This window comes from Microcaecilia unicolor, chromosome 3 (genome assembly GCF_901765095.1).
Source record: "Microcaecilia unicolor chromosome 3, aMicUni1.1, whole genome shotgun sequence".
NCBI lineage: Eukaryota > Metazoa > Chordata > Amphibia > Gymnophiona > Siphonopidae > Microcaecilia > Microcaecilia unicolor.
This window is the reverse complement of record NC_044033.1, coordinates 504476608-504492936: the sequence shown is the minus strand read 5'-3', so window position 1 is coordinate 504492936 and position 16329 is coordinate 504476608. Positions and strand designations below refer to the sequence as shown.

The following is a 16329-nucleotide window of genomic DNA, read 5'->3' as shown; positions in this document are numbered from 1 at the left end:
TGGACATTGTCGAGAGGGTATAAGTTTGGACACAGCAGGAGCACAGTAGAGGCGAGATGTAAATGGGAATGTTAACATTTACGCAAATACACATAAAAACTGGGTCGAATTCTGAGTGCAAAATTAAAACAAACATTAAAAAAACTCAATAAGTATAAAGTTTTTTTTTTGGTTTTTTTTTAAACTTTATCTTTATTAAGCTTTTTAACAAACATAATTTCACATTTATGAATGATAATACACAGTTTGGAAATAAATTATATAGACAAGCAAATATTTTTTTAAGTTTCAAATAGTTATCGACCACAAGAATAAGAAATCAATCCAAGATGTAAGATTAATAATATAATCTAAAGGAAATAAACATACATTGTAAATTATAATAATGAAGCGTCACGTCCCGAGTGATTCACTCCAAGGCTGTTAAACAGTGCACATATGGGATTAAACCACTACATTAACATCTTCCCTACTGATTAGAAATTCCTCTAGCTGTTTGGGGTCAAAAAATTGAAACTGTTTAGATTGAAACACTATTCTACATACACAAGGAAATTTCAACAGGAAGGTAGCTCCTATTGCCACAGTTCTTGTGCGTAAAGCCAAAAAGGCTTTACGCCTCTTCTGAGTCTCTCTTGATAAGTCTGGGTATATTCTTATTTTTGACCCCCAAAAAACTGAATCCAAATGTCTTAAAGAAAATCTCAGTACTGCATCCCGATCCATCTCCAAGGCAAATGAGACTAATAATGTTGCTCTTTTCGTTATAACATCTAATGATGACTCCAAAAAGGTAGTCAGATTCATCACTGCACCACCTTGAGGAAATTTTTCTGATTCCATTCTAGAATCAGTTGGCAAATAAAACGCTCTAGTTATTGGTGGTAGTGAGTTTTCTGGCATACCCAATATTTCCACAAGATATTTTTTACCATTTGTACAGGGGTAATAAGAGGTGAACTAGGAAAATTTATTAGTCTCAAATTAAGTCTCTTAGACTGATTTTCCAGATATTCCAGCCTTCGGGAAGTAAAGTTCTTATCTTTAATCAATGTTTGACCCACAAGTTCCATTTTTTGAGTTCTTTCAGTAAGAGATTTTACTTCTATAGCTTATTTTTCAGTCTTTTGCAATTGAATTAATGCAGTTTCTGATAAAGACTTAATGATTGTAGCATTTTTTGTTACCACAGATTGTAGGGAGGAATGTGCAGTAAAGGTTAAGTCCCATAGTGACTCTAGCGTCACTACAGCTGGTTTTTCCATTTTCTCCAATGTTAATTCAGGAAGAGGTGCTTTGGCAGCATTTTCCAGAATACTCACTGTCTCTGGAAACAATACAGGAGCTGATGTCGCTTCTGGAGCTCCCAAACTGTCGTCCCTCTGATCTCCCCCTTGTCTCCAAAGGGCTCCCTCCCTGCAGACTCTGCTCTCCACTAGGGGTTAGACCTGCAGGGCTCCTCTGGAGACGCTGACTTCCTGGTTGTGGAGGAGCTGCACGTTCGATGGGGCTGAGAGAGGCCCCATCTACACTGTCGGCCGACGCAGAAGCCCCAGCCTCAGCTACGGGAGAAGAAATTTGCCCAGGACCCAGTGCGACTGCAAAATCTTCCATCTTAGCCTGCCGAAGTTTACTTGTCCCGTCAGGGAGAGAGGGAATCTCTCTGACTTTGCCTCTCCTTTTCCCCATTCCGGGGTTCAGGTAAGGAGCAACTTGCTGGCGTTTGCAAAGAAGAGTGAGACGCGTCTGGTAACACTTCTCATACCGTCGCCATCTTGGATATATAAGTATAAAGTTTTTAAGGATCATCATACAATAAGCTTCTACAAATCAGAAAAAAAGGAAGCAAAGAGATACAAACATCAATCCAAATCAACTGATGTGAACATAGTCTTTCAATGCAATTTCAAAATAACTGCTACACTTTATTTATTTATTTTAGATTTTGCTCACACCTTTTTCAGTGGTAGCTCAAGATGAGTTACATTCAGGTACACTGGATATTTCTCTGTCCCAGGAGGGCTCACAATCTAAGTTTGTACCTGAGGCAATAGAGGGTTAAGTGACTTGCCCAAGATCACAAGGAGCAGCAATGGGATTTGAACTGGCCATCTCTGAATTGTAAGACCAGTGCTCTAACCACTAGGCCACTCCTCCACTAGTAGCAACATTCCATCTAGAATCTCAAATAGTAGCAACATTCCAGAATCTCAAAAAGTGGCAACATTCCATGTAGAATCTTCAATAGTAGCAACATTTCATGTATTTATTTAGAATTTGCTCACACCTTTTTCGGTAGTAGGTCAAGGTGAGTTATGTTCAGGTACACTGGATATTTCTCTGTCCCAGGAGGGCTCACAATCTAAGTTTGTACCTGAGGCAATAGAGGGTTAAGTGACTTGACCAGGATCACAAGGAGCAGCAGCGGGATTTGAACCAGCCACCTCTGGATTGCAAGACTGTTGCTCTAACCACTAGGCCACTCCTCCACTCCTCTCCTTTATGCTTTGGTGTGGCGGGGAGCTCCAATATGGTTCCCCTACTGCTTGAAACATCTTCCACAATTCTGGTTCTGCTTTTTTATATTTAATTATTCTATCATCCTTATGTCACATAGGCCTCTATACTACCAAAATGTACTTTCACGCTAGTAGCCAAACCTTCCTCAAAAAGGATCTTTCCCTTTTCTTCTTTGCTGGGAGCCCTGAAAAATCATCAAACCCTACTTTTTGTGGCACCTTCTCTTCTAACACTTCTGCCATTTACTTCATGACTGATTTCCAGAAAAAATGGATAGACAGGCAGCTTCAAAAGAGATTGACTAATGAGGAATCTCGAGCCCTGAATTTCAGACATCTCACATCTATTGTAATCTTCCTTGGCAATGCCCATTTTGGAGATAGGTAAGGCTCTAAAGTTACAGAATACTAAGGTCATTTACGTGCATAACTGCTAATTGGTATCAATTAGCACCAATTATTCACTATCAATTAAAATGTTTTATTACGTATTGTGTTGACATTGAAAGTAGTATACACAATACTTTGTATTGTTATTTGAACATTTTTACTGCTGTAATTGTCTATTGCTCATGTTTGATCTATTCTTACTGTACACCACCCTTGAGTGAATTCCTTCAAAAAGGTGATAGACTATACATTTATTAGGGTTTATTATTGTTCATTCCCAATAATCAACAGTCCATTATCAAATTAAGTTATGCATGCAACTGACCTAATTCTATAACTTCAGCATGCACATTTGTGTGCTAGTCGTGAATTTGGGTGCATAAGTTTCTAGAATTAGGGGTCCCCATTGCAACAGGTGCATTCAATGGTTTTAAATCTTCCAATGCTAATTTGGGGAGGTTGACCTTAGACTTGAAAGATGTTATAGCTTCCCTACCCACTACTTGCAACTGGTATATCTTAGCAAAATAGGACTGCATTATCTCGGATTTATTTAGTCTCAACTGTCATCCCCATCTCCTATCAAACCTGCCACAGACTTTAGGCCCAACCATGGTCTAATCAACCTAGCCAACACTTTCCCCCACTTATTACCAAATTAAAACAATTGATATTTATAATAGAGCATGTCTGTTTTCTCATGAATTATGTATTGAAAGCAACCTGAATTTATCTGGTTCTCATTATCTATTGTTGGAAGTTATGTGAACCAGTGCTTATCCTTTCCCAACTGCTGCTCTAAACATAATCACCTGAACAATATATCTTATATGGATAACAAAAGAAATAATGTCCCCTTTAAGCACTGCCTTTCCTGATCCCTCAAAACAAGGTGTGATTGTTTACATGCTTCATATAATTAGGGCATTACCTAACAGTGAAGAAACCTCACAGTTCCACATTGCACAACATTTATTTAAAGCTTCACAGACCTCAGCATTAATTGATAAGTATTGGGAGATATTGAAAGTTCATTCTAGCTTGCAAGCGTGCCCTTTTATTGCATATCAGAGGACAAAAACAAAGTGAAGGTAAAGACTTAAGAGTTAAATTTAGACTGTTTAATGTTTCAAGATAGTTCAAATTTAGGTACACACCTTTTAGTGGTTTTTACGATCCTGTTTTTTTTTTTTTTTTTAAATTACACCAGACCATACCCTGAGGCAGCAGTAGTGAAATATGGTGCGTGTTGGTGCTTCAGCGTCCGGGTCCAGCATATTTCAAAGATAAGTGTTGAGATTTAAAGTCTAATTGATAAGAATTTTATAATTAAAATTTTCATACTATAAGATTAAAAACTTAAAAGAGATAGACTGATAAGGAGGCAGGTGAGCTATGGGCTTACATGCTCATATGAAATGAGTTGCTGCTGAGGTCCGTGAAGATTTAAGTAATTAAGTGTTGTGCTATATGGAACAGTGAGGTTTCTTCACTGCTGGGTAATAAACACATGATTTAAGCTTTTCCTGCAGTTTAATATTGACTGTTAAATTGATTTATCATGTAATTATGGCAGCAATCATTCCACTTATCAATTAAAAGCACTTAAAACTTATCACCCCTCTTTACCCATAGAGCATGGTCTGAAATTCTGACTGGATCAATACCTGCCCTCAAAATACTGGTAAACAGCTCTTGCCACAAGGGTATAACATGGCTCCATAGTGCAGCAATACAAAATGAAATTTACTACTCGAGTCACTAATCTGCAGTATGGAGGTACCACAGGTTCATGACTTGCATCTTAAATGCTGCTACCATAAAATATCCCCCTCTTAGAGTTTTCACAATAATGCTGCTTGTGTTGACCTGCTGAAATCTCATTTTGATGCTCTAGCTTGTCCAAATTCAACAGCCTGTATATAACATTACTCTGATTCTGTCAAACCTCTACTGGTTCTTGCTTTGGTGGAACATTTAAAATTCTGTCTTGGGCCTTTCATGCCTTATAGGGTGATACTCCCTCAATATCTGTCGTTCAGGGGGTCTTTTACTAAGGTGCGCTAGAGTTTCTAGTGTGCGCTAAAATAGGTGTGCTAAAAGCTAGAGATGCCAATGTATTCCTATGGGCATCTTTAGCATTTAGCGTGCATCTATTTTCAGCGCACGCTAAAAACGCTAGCGTGCCTAAGTAAGGGGCCCTTTCATTTTGTTAATGCACACACCAATTTTATCCTCAACAAATAGTTTGGTTGAGGCCAGTTCTGATTGGTTGCCTGTCAAATACAGGTTTTTCTTCCCTTTTTGGTTGCCTGGTCAATATTTGTATTGTCTCGGCTTTAAATCATTTTTCAGACTCATAAAGCAGATTTCCTCAGGCCCTTAACAGGGTTTGAGTTTATTTTCAGATAGGGAAAAATCTCCATTTCTTGACTCTATTAACTGCTAGCCATGAATTCCAAACCTAGAATATTTTTAGATATCAATGTACATAAAAGTCTGACCTTTGCCCCTCTGCTGAACACTGGCCTCATTTAACACAATGTGAGCAACCCATCTATTTAGTGTATCTACTATAATAAAACTCACCCTCAACATTCTGAAGACAACGTTCTGAAGTCACTCAGTCACTGCCTGAAGGGTTCATGGATTCATGGTGGTGAAGCCAGAACACTGACCATGTCTCTCTGCCCCGCCCTCGCATAACGGACCAATCAGAAAAAACACCCTCAACATTCTGAAACACAAAGGACCAACACAACACCGTTCCCAGGCAACACTAGGCAATGTAAGACGGACCAATCAGAGGAAACTACATGACAATAAGGGAGGAGCATTCCCCAGCAGAATGGCTCATTATCTGTGCAGCACGGAGAGCACAGAACCACCGCTGGAACGAGAGAAGAATATTCCTGCTGTGGGTATGTGCAAAAATAGACCGGGGGGGGGGGGGGGGGGGATTTTTAAATGCCTAATGCCAGTACTGAAGAGTGCCAGAGGGCCCATAGCAAAGACTATATTTGGGATCGCTTGACATGGAGTTAGAGGAGCCAGAAAACAACGTGCCCGTCACCATCTGGGACATGGGCGAACAGGACAAGCTGCGGCCCAGCTGGAAGGATTACCCGCGACCCAGCCAGCAGCAAACAGCGACCAAGGAAGGGGGAGGAGTAGGGAAACACGCGGAGCATGCTTCCCTACTCCTTCCCTGCCTAGGAATCGCTGGAGACTGGCTGCCAAACTAACAAAACAACCGCACACCGACGCACCACCTCCATCATTCAAAAGGCATCCACTCTTTCTTCAACAGAAATGCAAACTAATAATACAAAACAAAGAATACCTGTTTTCTCACGCAACTCCAGGTAACTCCCCACCCCCTTCCTCTTCCCCTTTTGCCAAAGCGGCCGTGCCCAACCATCCCCAGCCTCAGGCAAGCCGTCTCCCACCTCGGGGATTCCCCGAGCACCCGGAAAAAGACGGCGCAGCTTCCCGCAGTGCATGTTCCAGCATTCCCCTGCAGCCGGCCTGAAATGGACCGAACATACCGGATCACCACCCGATGGCCCGAGACCGTGCTCCTCTCCCTTCCGCCAACTTAAAACAACCATCCCCGTCCTCAGGCAAGCCGTCTCCCACCTCCAGGATGCCCAGAACCCCAGCCCAACGGGAAAAGATGGCGCTGCTTCCCACAGCACATTTCTCTTCCAGTGTTCCCCTACAGCAGCCCTGAAATGGCCAAAAAATACCGACGGACCAAGAACGTGCTCCTCTACCTTCCGTCCATCTAAAACAACACTGCTGCCTCAGCACAACACAAAAAAAAAAACCAGAAAAAACAATCCACCACTCAGCAAAGGCTGACCCCCCTACAACCACACTTACATTTCACCAACAGAAAGACCCCCCTCCACAAACCTCCTTGTCAAAGAAAACCACACACACACAATACAACAGACACACACCCTCAAAGCCACACACCAATCCATCCCACTTTGCCAGCATAGCACAGCACATCCCCCAACCCCCCAAGCAAAAAAAAAACAAAACAAAACAAAAAAAAGACACACATCAACAACCTGCACACACACCCCACCCTCACACACTCACAAAATAACTCTGTGACACATACACACACAAAACAAACCACATGCTAGCGCCCGTTTCATTGGTTTCGGAAACGGGCCTTTTTTACTAGTGATATATAAAACACCCAATATAATAGTGTGTGTTAAACACAAATCGTCCCTGCTCTACATTACACCACCAAAAGATGAACTGGGCATTTCGGTTACAAAAGCTTTCTTGGGGGAGGGTGGGAATCACCAAATTGCTTCCAAGGTCAAGATAAGTACATTTTTGTTTGATATAATACCATAGTAACAGACAGTTGACAAAGACTAGCATTGTCCATCAAGTTTGCCCAGCAAAGCGGCTGGAGTCATACCTGCTGCTCTGTGCAGAACATGCAAGTTAACCATAAGTACATAAATATTGCCATACTGGGACATTTTATGCTGCATATCCTAGAAATAAGCAGTGGATTTTCCCCAAGTCCATTTTAATGATGGTCTATAGACTTTTCATTTAGAAAGCTATCCAAACCTTTTTTAAACTCTGCTAACTGCTTTTACCACATTCTCTGACAACGAATTCCAGAGTTTAATTACACGTTAAGAAATATTTTCTCCAATTCGTTTTAAATGTACTACTTGTAGCTTCATTACGTATCCCCTAGTCCTAGTATTTTTGGAAAGAGTAAACAAGTGATTCACGTCTACCCGTTCCACTCCACTCATTATTTTATAGACCTCTATCATATTTCTCCCCAGCCGTCTTTTCTTCAAACTGAAGAGCCCTAGCTGCCTTAGCCTTTCCTCATAGGGAAGTCGTCCCATCCCCTTTATCATTTTCGTTGCCCTTCTCTGTACCTTTTCTAATTCCATTACATCTTTTTTGAGATGCAGTGACCAGAATTGAACACAATATTCGAGGAGCGGTCGCATCATGGAGCGATTCAAAGGCATTACAACTTTCTCATTTTTCTTTTCCTTTCCTAATAATACCTAGCATTCTATTTGCTTTCTTAGCTGCTGCTGTACACTGAGGAGCAGGTTTCAATGTATCATCAACGATGACGCCTAGATCCTACTTAACATTTCTATAGAACTCATTTTTTTTTGTACCATATATAGAAATTTGCCCAGTGTGTATTACAAAATTGGAAGATGGATTCCATTCTGTATAGACTACAGACTTCATCACCTTATAGAAAAATAGGCTGAATGATGCTACTGAATAATTAACATAGTAACATAGTAGATGACGGCAGAAAAAGACCTGCACGGTCCATCCAGTCTGCCCAAGAAGATAAATTCATATGTGCTACTTTTTTTATTTGTACTGTCCTCTTCAGTGCACAGACCGTATAAGTCTGGCCAGCCCTATCCCCGCCTCCCAACCACCAACCCCACCTCCCAACCACCAGCTCTGGCACAGACCGTATAAGTCTGCCCAGCACTATCCCTGCCACCCACCACCGGCTCTGGCACAGACCGTATAAGTCTGCCCAGCACTATCCCCGCCGCCCAACCACCAGCCCCGGCACAGACCGTATAAGTCTGCCCAGCACTAGTCCCGCCTCCCAACCACCAGCCCCAGCACAGACCGTATAAGTCTGCCCAGCACTAGTCCCGCCTCCCAACCACCAGCCCCAGTTTTATTGGTTGGAAGTTTTATTGGTTGGCTGCAAATGACCAGTTTTTTGTTATTATAATTGCATAGAAGGTCCCTGGGATTTTTTTGTACTATCTCCCTTTTTTGTACCTTTTTTAAGGGGGTGTGGAGAATTCTGTGAAGGTGGATGCAATGTGAGGAAATATCAGTTTGGATGGCTCCCCTCCTACTATCACTTCAAATACTTCTGTCTAGAGAAACCACTGCTCCTTTGGCAGCATTTTTAAAAAGTGGGATAAAAATATTTGTATTGTCTGACGCTAGTAACTATCTTTCAGTTGCAAATTTTTTGATGTCACAAATCTGACTGATTCAAGCCCAAGGTGAATAGATAATTTGACAGAAATAAGATCATCATGAGCCATTTTTAAGAGTGATTTATTAAGTTATGCAAGTAATCTCTCAACAAATTTGCCTCATCTCTGTATACCATATTTCTGATGCAAAGCTGCAAGTGAAAATAATTGCTTCCCAGTATACACCCCTGATTGATTTGTAATATATTCACTTGAGAGTTTAGAATTTGGAAAACAACTTCAAGTTGCATTTCATTATTCAAGAGAAACATAGATCTGTGATTTTTCTCCTTCATAATTTAGACAAGCTATACATAAAATCAAGACAACTTTATACTCTGAACTAAGCCGACAAATATCTAACTCTGTATACCGCATCTTAACATTCAAAACATGAAATACAGGACTGACAGGGAATGAGGTGAAAAGCAAGTTATCATCACCCACCAGCTGTCCTAGTTGTGATTACTGACCTTTTTGCTGAATTATTTGAGGCAGTTTGCTCTGAACTTGACACTACAGCGTTTCGTCTGTGGGAGAAGCCAGGCGCAAACTAGGCAATATCATCAATGAGGAACATTAAAAGCATGCCTACTCCTGAAGCGTCATGCCGAAGGAACGTGCCAAAGGGGCAGGTCACACGCCCCTTTGAGTGCCCTTCGTGCATAATTGAGTATTGTCTAAAGTGTTTATTCCTATTAGCTGCTTTTATTTCTAACAATGAAGTTTTTATTGTTTTGTTATTTTGTTTCAAGATGTTTTGGTTTACTTTGTACACTTTGGGAACTCTGTTAATGAGGGGGTGAGCAGGTTCAGTAGTTAACATGGATTCTCCTGCGTGGCATATTCCTACTCTTGGATCTGACAACAGGCGCCTGTGTGTGCCCATGGGCCGGTTTCTTGTTAGAGAAAACCTGATAGACTGTTCTGAGAGAATGTCACATGGAATTACTAGAGGAGTCACTGTGAGAAATAATGGGAAGTTTTACAAGGATTGTAGTCACTCTAAGGAGAGGGAAAGAAATTTGTCTAGGGTGGCCAGGGCAATGAGTGAACAGGGTTCATTTACACCTATACCGTGTACTTATGTAAAAAATGCGAAATCAGTGGTGAACAAGGTAGATGTTATCAGATGTTTTATTGTGGATAATCATTTGGGTTTACTTTTTTTTGAAGAAACATGGTTGGACCAGTATGGATGACCAAAGATTGTAAGCTCTATGTCCTCTAGGATTCATGTTCTACATACTCCCAAGGAAGACAGATGGGGAAGAGGAATCGTGATTTTTAATGTCTTTTTTTTTCAATTTCAGATACATTAATTTATGTGCACCTCTTCTCTATAGATTTTATCTTGTAAGATTATGGAGGGTTCATGTATGGGTCCACCTAATTTCATTTTATTGTCCACCTGGGAAATGGTTATTTATTTATCCTATATAATAAAACTCACCCTCAACGTTCTGAAGCCACTGACGTCACTTCCTTCAAGACAGGTTCGAAGGGTTCGTGGTGGTGAAGCCACTGAAATCGCCAAGTTTCCGGGCCCCGCCCTCACGTCAAACGTGATGACGTCGAGGGCGGAGCAATGGCGTCACACACCGAGGGCGGAGCAATGGCGTACGGTGCGTTCAGGAAGTGCGGAGCAATGGTGTCAGAACGACGAAGGGGTCAGTAGGTAGGTAGGGAGGGAGGGAGAAGGGGGGTGTTGGGGAGGAAAACCTTGCTAGCGCCCGTTTCATTTGCTCCAGAAACTGGCCTCTTTTACTAGTTTATTTATATTTTGCTCACACCTTTTCAGTAGTAGCTCAAGGTGAGTTACATTCAGGTACTCTGGATATTTATCTGTCCCAGGAGGGCTCAAAATCTAAATTTGTACCTGAGGCAATGGAGGGTTAAGTGACTTGTGTGTGTGTTAGAATATAGAAAATCTTTCCAAGAAATCATCATAAAACAAATAGTGCATAATGATTATGTGTTGATGATTGGAGATATACATTTGTACTTAGATGATGATTTAGATCATAAAGTCAGCAATTATCTTGAATTTTTAGAATCCTCAGGATTTGTTTGGCCCAGTTTAGAGCAATCCCATGAGAAGGGTCACCAGCTAGATCTAACAGCATTTTTCAATTGTCAGAAAAATGATTGTACAATGTCTTTCAACTCATGTTGAGGGTGCCCTGGTCTGACCATTTTTAATAGACTTTACAATATCTTGGAAAGATAGAATTATGAAGAAGGATAACCTTAAATCTATCAGTCTAGAGGTAAATTAGATCCTCTTCAATTTTGGCAAGAAGTAGATAAAGTACTATCTCAGTCCTCTGAATCATCTGAGAATATAATATCTAACAGGAATATTATTAGCTATAATATTTTAGATAAAAATTTCCCCATTATCCTCAAGGCTTAAAGTACCTAGAAAGTCTGAAAAATGGTTTGACCAGGAATTACAACCGTTAAAGAGGGAGTACAGGAGGAGGGAGACATATTGGAGAAAGGATCCTACAGCTGAAAATAAATGTAGTTGACAAAAGGTAGTTGGTGATCACAAATATAAAATATCCACTATAAAGAAAGATTACTATTCAAAATTAGTAGGTGGGGATACATTAGATTTAAAAAATAAACTTATTAGATTCTTTAAGGTTGAGGATTTAACTCAGCAAAATGAACTGTAAGTTCCAGTATAAAACTGCAGTTGCCTATGAAAACTAGTATGAATGTACTTCCAGATACGCCTACTGAAGTATTTCCAGTGGATAGGTTATGGACAAATTTAACTGTGAATGATACTAAAAAAGCTCTGTCAAAGTATGATGTCGTCATGCTGTCTAGACACTTTGCCCTGCATAATTCATGAAAATGGCAACTACTACATTTCTTTGTAATTGATCAATTGGTTTAATATATAATTGGGCTTATGACTTTTTCCACCTACAAGTGATGATATTGTTCTAACTCCTATCCCTAAATATTTAAATGGAAATATGCAAGAAGTAATTATAAACCAATAGCTTCTATACTGCTCTTTATTAAAATGATGGAAGGTTGTGTCATCAAGCAATTAGAGAATTATTTGTATAAACACGATCTGTTACATTTCTCTCAAACTGGGTTTTGGAAAAATTTCAGTATGAAACTGTTGTAAGCTCAATTGTTGATTTTGGAAAAACTCTATTAAAACAAGGTAAATGTGCAGTGCTTATTTAATTTGATCTTTTGTTTGGAACTGATCTGGTGGATCATGAGCTTTTGTTATACATTCTAAGTGGTTTTGGTATTCAGGGTGTTGTTTTGCAATGGTTTCTCAGTTATTTATGAAATCGATCATATCGAGTTAAAAGTAGTGGATTTCTGTCTGAGTCCTAAAGGGCACCTTACAGAGTTCCTCTTTTACATTGTTCAATCTTTTGATACAGTCACTGGGAGTAGTTTTGGAACAAGCTAATTTATGTTTTTTGTTTTATTTATGCTGATGATATTTCAGTTTTATATCCTATTTCAGATTGGTCTACTACTCTCAAGAGCATTTTAAATTGTCTTAATTTAATACAAAACTGTCTCACAGACTTAAACTGAATAGGGATAACACTAAGTTTCTGTGGTTAGGTCCGGTTGACCATCCATTGAGATCCCAACATTTTGCCATTGATATGGATCAACTTTTGAGATAAGACTTTGTCCAAAATTCCTGGGGTGGACTCTGATAGTACCTTTACTATGAAAAACCACATAAACGTAAAACGTATTAATCTACAATAATCTACAAAGTCCATTCACTCAGCGAACTTCCCCTACCAAAGCTCTAAGATGTGGAATGCCCTCCCCAAATCACTAAGGGGCCCTTTTACAGAGCGGCAGTAAGCCCAACGCGGGCTTACTGCTCGCTCTTCTGGGACTACTGCTGGCCCAATGCGGCCATTGGTGGTAGTTCCACCCCAAGTGCGTACCATTTCCGTAGGGAAGAGAAAACCCCTGGAAATGGCTTGCGCAGTGGTAACCCAGTGGAAATTGGGCAGTGTGCGCCGGGTTACAGCAGGAGCCCTTATCACCACCTAAATGAGTGGTGGTAAGGGCTCCCCATTACATTGCCATGCAGTATGAGTTCTCTTTCCGCATGGCCATATGTGCCTGGGGCATTTTAACCTGCTGTAGTAAAAAGGGCCCTGGCAAGGGGGGAAAACAGCCCCTGCCGCTAGCGCAAGGCTCTTTTTCCCGCAGCTTGGTAAAAGGACCCCTAAAGGTCCTTAACTCCTCACACCATCTTTTAGAAGCACCTCAAGACTTACCTCTTCAAAACGTTCACACCCACCAACAAAACAAACATGTTAACTGACCCTCCCCCAACTCTCATCAAATCAACCATCTGCCCCTTCACTCCCTAACTAAGAAACCCCTTTTGATCCTCTATGTATCTATCTAGTCTGTTATACTACAATTAGCTAAAACTCCATTAAAATTGTAACTCTCTGTTCCTATACCCCCCCCCCCTTCCATCCTCTTACAATCCAATTCTCTACCTGAACTAAATTTTGTAAGCCACATTGAACAAACTTGTTTAGAATATGTGGGATATAAATACTGCTATAAATAAAATAAATGAATAAATTAGGTATATATTTATACTTCATTATCTTTAAAGCCTCATATTGATGCAGTTGTAAAAGCTACTAAATTATATTGTTGAGGAAAAATCTGTTCTTACTTTGAGATGAAACGTGTTTTGATTTTGGTTCAAGCAGTTATTCTCTCTAAATCAGATTATTGTAATTTCCTATATTGTCTTCTTTCAGCCAACTTGACTGTTATACTGCAAATATTGCAAAACACTGCAGCTAAGATGATCATGGGGCAAAAGAGATTGTATCACATTACACCTGCATTGATTGATTTCCAATTGTCGTCCGTGGGTCTGAACTTTTTGAAGAGGTAAGTCTTGAGGTGCTTCCGAATTATTGTTAAGCTTGCATGTTGGGCATAACATGTTCTATGGTAAATGACCAGAATACTTATTTTCTTTATTTTCATTTCTCATCACATACTATAGAGTCATGCCTTCTTTATATTCCATCATTTATAAAAGTAAGATTTAATAAATCTCTATTGACATTTCCGTATCAGCCAGTTTCAGCATGGTGTTCACTTCCAGTTAATTATTAGAAAGATTAATTCTTTCCTATTGTTTCACACACAATTGAAAGCTTCAGTGATAACAATCTTTTTTGGTATCTTTCTTTTCATTATTGTGTAATAGTTCATTCTTGTGTTATCTGCTTTGAAACTTTGACTGGGAGTTGGCGAACTATAAAACACAGCTACCATTACCAAATCTTTCCATCTTCGTACTATCAGAAAGTACTTTGATCAATCAGCATTTAAGCTGATAATACAAACTTTGATCTTGTCACAAATAGATTATTGCAATATTGGATTTTCTTGTTCCACAATGAACAACATTCCCACTGCTTCACAACTGGCTGATTATTTTCAGTCCAAGTTAAGTACTGCTAGAGCATTATTTCCAAACAATGGGATTGACAATGATTCTAAATTCTTTGAAAAGCAGAATGACATTCCGGTATACCAAACTTGGTCGGATTATTTTTCTATTGATCGGTCTAAGTTAAATTTTTTGTACTTCAAATATTCAAAGGCATTTTGTATCTTGGATATATGCCCACCTAATTTGATGGTTGCGCCTCCATCTGGTAAATTTTTAGTTATGTTGTTAATAGAAATCAAACAAAATAAAACATGGAAAAGAAAATAAGATGATACCTTTTTTATTGGCCATAACTTAATACATTTCGTGATTAGCTTTCGAAGGTTGCCCTTCTTCATCAGATCGGAAATAAGCAAATGTGTTAGCAGATAGTATATATAAGAGAAACATCAAAGCATTACTTTGACAGTCTGACAGAGTGGGAGGGTGGGGGTATGCATGGGGACATCAAAGCATTTCATTGATATTCTAACAGGATGGGTGTTGGTAGGTGAGAGGAGGGTAATAAACAGAGAAATAAACAGAGAAATACAGCTTTATGGTTTATAATGGGTTATGTTGTTTAAATGGCTGCAAAACAAACTTTCAGTTGGGCTTTCTCCAGATGGTCTGGGCAAAATAATAACTACCCCAATTATTAAAGATCTGAAAGTATCATGTGAATTATGTCCAAACTATAGATCAGTGGCATCTATTCCATTGTTCTCAAAGATTTTGGAGGGTTTGGTTTGCTTGCATTGAATGAGTATTTAATAAAATATGACATTTTGCATTATTCCCAATCAGGATTCTGAACTTGGCACAGTACAGAGTCAGTACTAGTGTCTATTATGGATAAAGCTAGATCTCTGTCATGTATAAATTACAAAGCTCTACTTCTTCAGTTTGATCTTTCACCTGCCTTTGAGCTGCTGGACCATGAAATTCAGAATTTTGGAGAGGATTGAATTGGTTTAAGGATTTTTTTTTTATCCACTAGATCATATAAGGTGAAGCAGAATGGAAATTTTTCAGAAAGCTGGTCAAATCCTTGTGGGGTGCCACAGGGAAAGGGATCGCCCCTTTCACCAACACTTTTTAATGTATACTTGAATACATTAGGAACGGAACTAGTGAATTAAGGATTTTTTTTACTCATAGCTATGTGGACGACATTACCATCCTTATTCCAATTTTAAACTCACTGGATTCTATTTCTCTTTCAGTTTTATGTCTGTAATTGGTTCTTAGATGTTGAACTATAAGCTTAAACTGAATTCTAAGTCAAAGTTGTTGCTTTTGGACAACAACCCTGATCCATTAATCAATAACCCCATTGTTGGCCAACTTAAATACTCTCTATCTCCTTGTATTAAGATATTGGAACTTTTTCTGGATCAGTCTCTGTCATCAGAACCACATATAAATTCTCTGGTTAAAAGCTCTTTTTTTTCCTATAAGGAATTTGAGAAAATTTAGAAAATGTTTTGAAATACAACAGTTTAAGTTACTTGTTCAAGCTTTACTTTTGTTAAAATCAGATTATTGTAATCTGATCTTTTTAGGAACATCCAGGCATAATCTTTTACATTTACAAACAATTCAGAATACTGCAGTTCAGACTAATTTACTCTTTACATAAATATGATAGGATTTCTAATTTCTCCGTGGACTTCCACTGGCTTGGAAGCCAGGATCTTGTTTTAAGTTTTCTTGTTTACTGTTCTATGTTCTTTATGGTGATTGTCCTGAATATCTGTTGTTCCATTTCGAATGTCCAAATTCCTCCAGAAGCAAAGAACTTTAAACTGTTCTCCTTTTGTACCTCCTTCTGCTAAAGGTGTTAAGAAGCCGAGGGTCTGTGACACTCTTCTTGCTTACCAAGCCCCTAAAATTTGGT

General features: G+C 39.3%; 1 protein-coding gene across 2 annotated transcripts in view; it reads right to left on the bottom strand.

Annotated features, from left to right (window-relative positions):
• The window catches only part of RNGTT (RNA guanylyltransferase and 5'-phosphatase), a 723922-nt gene that overhangs the window by 312402 nt on the left and 395191 nt on the right, over nt 1-16329 (bottom strand). The gene's annotated exons all lie outside the window — the stretch shown is intronic.